This window comes from Platalea leucorodia (assembly GCF_965183815.1).
Source record: "Platalea leucorodia genome assembly, chromosome: W".
NCBI lineage: Eukaryota > Metazoa > Chordata > Aves > Pelecaniformes > Threskiornithidae > Platalea > Platalea leucorodia.
In genome coordinates this window covers 41,933,622-41,940,546 of record NC_138859.1, presented here as the reverse complement: position 1 = coordinate 41,940,546, position 6,925 = coordinate 41,933,622, and positions in this window count along the sequence as shown.

Sequence of the window (6,925 nt, the reverse complement as noted above, 5' to 3'; positions counted from 1 at the left end):
TCATCCTTTTCTGTGGCTATTAAGATATCATCCATGTATTGCAAAAGAATCCCATTTCCTGGGGGCCTCTCCCAGGTCTCTAATTCCTTAGCTAATTGATTTCCAAAAATGGTAGGGCTGTTTTTAAATCCTTGGGGTAACACTGTCCAGGTCAGTTGGGTTTTTTGTCCTGTATCAGGGTTTTCCCATTCAAAGGCAAATAAATTGCAGTTTTCTGGAGCCAAGGTAAGGCAAAAGAATGCATCCTTTAAATCTAACACAGTAAACCATTCATAGGTTTCCTTTAAACCAGTCAGCAGAGTATATGGGTTTGCCGCTACCGGATACAAATCTTCAACTATTTATTACCCGCAAATCTTGCACCGATTGATAAGTTTTGCCATCAGGCTTTTTGACGGGCAAAATGGGAGTGTTATATTCTGAAGAGCATTCAATTAAGTCCAAATTTTATAAACTCTTCTAAAATACTTTTTACCCCTCGCCTATCTTCCAATTTCAAGGGGTATTGCTTTATCTTAACAGGTCGTGCCCCTTCTTTGAGTTTAACAACAACCAATTCAGCATTTTTAGCCTTTCCAGGTATTCCTGAGGCCCACGCTCCTGGGTATACCTGGTCTTTTATTTCTTGTATAATTTCTTCTTCTCTAATTTGGGGTTCAGTAAGAACCAAGCTTAAAATTCCAATGTGATTTTTGTCTGGTATTTTAAATTCAATTTCCCCATTTCTAAATTTTATTTCGGGATTTAGTTGTTCTAATAGGTCCCTTCCCAGTAATGGTCTAGGAGCCTCAGGCAGGTAGAGAAATCATGAATCCCCACACTCTTCCCAATTCTAAATTTTAATGGTTTCAAGAAAAAAGCTTTTTCAACCTGCCCAGTTGCTCCCACAACATTAACATTTTGTTTACTTATAGGTAACAAGGTTTGATTCAATACAGAGACTGTGGCTAACGCAGCCACTATCTCCTTTCCCAGTTTCCTTCTGTCCTCCCCCTCCCATTCTGATATACTCTCCACGCTTCCTCCAGCAACTTTTCTAAATTCTTTATATCTGGTTCCCTAAGTTTCTGAAGTTTCTTTCTGGTATCATTAGTGGATTGTCCCAGAAACAGAGATACCAACTGCTGTGTGGCAGCTTCTGACTCTGGTTCCATAGTAGTAAATCTTCTCACAGCAGCCCGTAAGTGATCTAAAAACTCCGTGGGCATTTCAGTCTGCCCCTGCTTGATAGCATACAGAGCAGACCAGTTAACTGCCTTTGGGATCGCATGTTCTATTCCAAATTTGATCCAGGTTCGGTATCGTTGCAACAAACGGTACTGAGCTGGACCATTAGGGTCCCAACCCGGGTCCCTGGAGGGCACAGGATCCTCGGCTGTGCCCTGTAAAACTCGTCCCTCAATCTGTGTTTCTACATGAACTCGGGCTGCCTTTAATACAAGCTGCTTCTCAGTTTCAGTCATAGCGTCTAGCATAAGATCCACATCTTTCCAACCCGGGTCCAAATTCTTAGTAATCCACTCAAACCTTTTCGCGATCCCACTTGGGTCCTCCCTGTACCCCTTAACTGCATCCTTCCACTTATCCACATCATCCATCTGGAAAGGCACTTTTCTTCCGCCCTTCTGGGTTTCTCTGTCACCTTCAAACACCTCTGTCCAATACTACATGCTGAACAACATCGCTTCAACTTCCCTAACTCTTTCCGATTTTCCCTTTCCAAAGCCAACACCATGGGATCTTGGGGAGCAAAATTAAAACCACAATCTTTCTGCCGCTCAGGGTGATTTCGGAGGGTGAAAAACATATCCGCATACATAGCTTTGTCCCATTTTCCCTCCCTCCTTAAAAATAACAGGAGTTGCAGCAAGGCATTATACTTCAGAGTCCCATTCACAGGCCACTTTTCTTCATCATCTAATTTATACAATGGCCATCACCGATTACAATACTTAATTAGAGTTTTCTTATTCACATTTCCTCCAGGAGGACCCCCTGTGTCCTTCCAGTGATATAAAATGCAACCTAATGGAGATTTCTTTGGTATCTCTTTACTTTGCTGTGACCCTCCCATTTTATTGGTCCCAGTTCTTTCCTGTATTCCCGCAGTATCTTAACAGTTAGTTCCACGGTCCACACTTTACCACTTAGAGGGTTACAGAATTACTGTTTCACATCCATACAACCTTTTTCTTTTGCTTCGTCCGTCTCCGGCCGTTTCCCTCGCGGGACAACGAAACCACGGATCAGGACTCCTCACTCGCTTCGTACTAAGAGTACGTCTCATTCACACACGCACAGGACAGCATACACACTTTTGACGACAAAACACTCAAATACCAAGTACGTCTCATTCACACATGCGCAGGACAGCATACACACTTTTGACAACAAAACGCTCAAATACCAATACAATGAACAAAAATCCTAAAAGCAAGCGCAGAGCAACTACTTGTCCTTATAACATGCCAAACAATCCCAAAATCAAATAACCGAGTTCCAAAGCCAAGATCCAATGTACCCAAATGCAAGAGTTCCAAATGAGCACCGAAGTGCTCCCAGATGGGCACCGAAGTGCTCCCAGATGGGCACCGAAGTGCCCCCAGTGTATACCTTTAAGGCGCTAGCTGCCCGGTATACTCCACCAAGCGTGAACCACTCACGGCTTACAGGGGTTTCCGACAGATGACTAGTCCCAAACCAAATTTAAGAAAGAATACCTTTTTCCGAAGACGGTCCTTGTCTGCTCCCGCAGCGATCCGATTGAGGCAAGGAGTCCCTCCGGAAATTTTCCGGGGGTACCCTAGGGAGTCCCGTTCTCAACGGGTCCTGCAGCCGAGCAGAGGGGGTCCCACCCGGGTCGCCAAAACTGATACAAAGATTCACGGATGCTTCTCCTCACAGTCTGAATCCCCCCCAAGGGAGAAACGGAGTATTCAGAGAGTCCCTGAAATGGAACTCAATAGCAACGAAGTTACTATTAAGCAGGTATTCTTTATTGCGGCGCTGGGCAGCACTGGGGATTCTCCACCATGAGTGCTCCACCGATTTGGTGGACTTTCAGAGATTATAAAATCCTACATATTCACAGGATTTCCGAGAAATCATTTACATAAACATGAGATTTCCTAGAACTTATTAACATATGCAAATGTCCGATCCGCATGCGCAGTCGTCTCCCGTGGTGGTCTTCAGGTGGTCTTCGGGGGTCTTCAGATGAAGGCTCGTAGTCTTCTTCACTCTGTTCGCTGATTGACCTTTGCTTCTGCGCAAACTCAGTCCTAGGATCACATAAACGGTGTCCTTCAAGGCTGTGGTCATTCTTTTGTGACCTCCTATCTTCCATGTATTTGTTCTCTCAAGGCCCAGTTGTCTGAGATGTGATTATCCTGGAGCCTCCTTATCTTACAACCATTCTAACTACTCCCTAAATCACAAAGGCCTTTCTTTTGTTTAGTTAAGTGACTAAGATATTTAAATATACTCCTTGCCCCTAAGCTTTCAGGAGGCATTTTGATGCAGTGGCTTTGTCTGTCTTGGCTTTAACCCTTTCAGTGACTCATCTTTGCAGACTCCTTGTAGAACTGCTGTCGTGGTTTAACCCCAGCCAGCAACTAAGCACCACACAGTCACTTGCTCACTCCCCCCCGGTGGGATGGGGGAGAGAATCAGAAGAGTAAAAGTGAGAAAACTCGTGGGTTGAGATGAAGACAGTTTAATAGGTACAGCAAAAGCCGCGCGCACAAGCAAAGCAAAGCAAGGAATTCATTCACTACTTCCCATCGGCAGGCAGGTGTTCAGCCATCCCCAGGAAAGCAGGGCTCCATCACGCGTAATGGTTACTTGGGAAGACAAACGCCTTCACTCCGAACGTCCCCCCCTTCCTTCTTCTTCCCCCAGCTTATATACTGAGCATGACATCATATGGTATGGAATAGCCCTTTGGCCAGTCTGGGTCAGCTGTCCTAGCTATGCTCCCTCCCAGCTTCTTGTGCACCTGGCAGAGCACGAGAAGCTAAAAAGTCCTTGACCAGTGTAAACTCTGCTCAGCAAGAACCAAAACATCAGTGTGTTATCAACATTATTCTCATGCTAAATCCAAAACACAGCACTATACCAGCTACTAGGAAGAAAATTAACTCTATCCCAGCTTAAACCAGGACAACTGCTTATGGCAGTAGGAGTCACAGAGTGACTCGTTATTTATTGTGTCAGGTTGGAAATGAGTACATAACAACAAGTAGATGGCACAAACTAAAGGAAGGAGAGGAAGATATAGTTATGAAAAGCACAGAATGTATGGTCTGGAGGCCACTAAAATCAGCAGGAAGCTCTGGATTAGGCTTTTAAATGTGTGGCTATGTAGAAGTTTTGCAACTGTTCCACTGATTTGAATTTGCAGATTCAGACTTTGTTGTAGATAAGTTAAGCAGTCATCAAAAAAAGAGAACAGTTATACTTACTGTGCTTTTATGTGAGTAAATAAACAATGGAAACCAAAGCTGAAGCAGAAATTTTGAATGGAATTAATTTTCTCAAAAGTTTTCTTGCCTTTACTCTTCCTGTTCTCTCTCCCATCCTGCTGGGGCAGGGAATGAATGAGCGGCTGTGTCGTGCTTAGCTGCTGTCTAGGGTCAACCCACCACATCCTGTTATTTCTGAAATTGTATTGTTATATTTCTGGGGAGATATAGTTCTCCAAAAACTTTTCAAATATAGCCAGAACTTGTGCTTTATAATATTACAGGTCTTTTTACATTTCTCCGCACTCTTAAATCTTTTTTTAACCTCTTTTTGTTGTTAAACTAACTCACCCAGCTTTTCTTTTTGCTCCCCTCTCTACAAATTTCCTCTGAATATGAATGCCATCTTAGTCTGATTGCCTCTCTGTTCATATTCAAATTCTGCTATAATTACTTCAAAAGAGTCTCCTATTCCTACAAAGATCAGTTTTGTGTCACTCAGGAATTCATTATTTTGCTTCCTCAGGTTTTCAGAAGATTTTGATAATTCTCTGAGAAGAACGAGTTTCTGGCAGAGTGCATATTCTAACCAATTTCATGCTTCTGCCTGATTTATTCTCTTAGTAAAATTCAAAAGGCAGCACATCAGCACATTATCCTACCTGATAAGTAGGATTCCCAAGTGGTCTGAGATCAGGAGTTAGATATATCTTTCTTAACGATGCATTTTATAATACATTAAACACCTCAGTTCAATTTTTAAATTTTCATTAAGTTTTCTCTCCATTTTTAAAAAAGGTGTATAACCTGTCATGATGTTTGCAATCCTAGGCTCTTTGCTTCTGGCATACTTAGGACTTTTTAAAAAAGTTGGAATGGTTTGAGTCTTCAAAGACAGTCATAAATCGATGTCACAGAGAGGGAGAGACATGAGAAATACTGGAAAGGATTTTTTTGCTTTCTCCTTTACAGAATTATTATACTTTCTAAAAAGCTACCCCTGGATATTTCATTTATCAGCATGATAGTTTTATTGTTTTTTTTAATATATTGTTGCATTCCTAAATGTGAAAGAGTAAAGCCACCTGGAGTATTTGTTTGTTGCCTGACAGTGCTGGTTGCAGCAGTACAGTTCTCTGCAGACAAAGGGATACAAAGAAAGGCCAAATGATTTGTTTGAGCCTAATTTTTATGTTACTATAGTTTTGGCTGCCCTTCTGATTGCCCACAAGAAAGATGGCCACAACATCACTACAGTTTTTAAGACCATCTCACTTTGTTTATAGAGCTCTTCAATCAGAAGGTCACTGTAGGTGTCTGCACCAGCTGTTGCTCTGTTTTTTCCCTTCACTGCACTTACTTACACCCACAATGTCCTTATTCTTTGTAGCTGTACCATTCCCCCAGTCTGGGACCACTAGGGGGTCATTTCCCAGCAGAGTTGCTTTTATAGGTTGAAGGTTCAAAGGGCAGGTTTTGTGCCTTTCACATGCACAACTACAGCCTGGAAAGACGGACAGAAAAAGGGCACTTCTTCCCCCTCACCCCTGTCATGGAGAAAGATGTCCTCTAAAATTGCACACAAGGTACAGCCCACTTTTCAGATCTGGAGTCAGAGTCTGCTAATTTCTCAGGTTGCCTGTGTTACTTGAGGTGCTTGAGACTCACAGTAAATCCAGGGGCAAGGAGGGAACAGCATCCTCTCATCTTCTGACACAGGTCCTGTTTTGATGCAAACTGGCCTGCTGGATCCTAAGCCACAACTGGCTTCCTGCCAGCCTTGCTGTCCTTCAGGAGCTGACACAAGGAAAAACTGGCCTTTTCCTAAATCTGAATGTTCTCCTTGTAGAACCGCTTATGGCAGTAGGACTGTCCAATGCATTGCTTAATAATAGTTTTTATATATTTAAGCACAAACATGTTTAATTCGCCTCAAGGGGTACAATAAAAATTCCCCAGCACCACACACATGTAAACTAAAGTTGAAAGTTAAATCAACTTTTTATTCAAAGCACCTATTAAAATGACAGTACATTTACTCTTCTGCTGTTAAGTCATGCCAAACTACAGCTTAATCTTATGAATTATAGAACACTTCAGTATTTCTTGTATGTAATCACGTTTTAATAAAACAAAAAGCAGTCTTCCACCTCAGGTTTTTTACTTGTTATTTTACACAAAATTTTTTACTTACTTACACAGAAGTACTTGAGCTCTCTGAATTTTTTCTACAGCTACACAGAATTCAGTGTACTTGTCATACTGAAAGAAGTATTGTGCAAGTTGTCAAAAGCATTACAGCTGATTGGGAAAATCAGTTCTGTTGAATTAAGTTATGACTTGGATCTGCAACTGGCTGGTTATTAGTCTTGTGCCATGTGAAATACCACTCACAAGGAATTCTGAGTTATGACTCACAAATACAACAGATTCATGCTCAAGGCTCATTTTGGGATCAGACT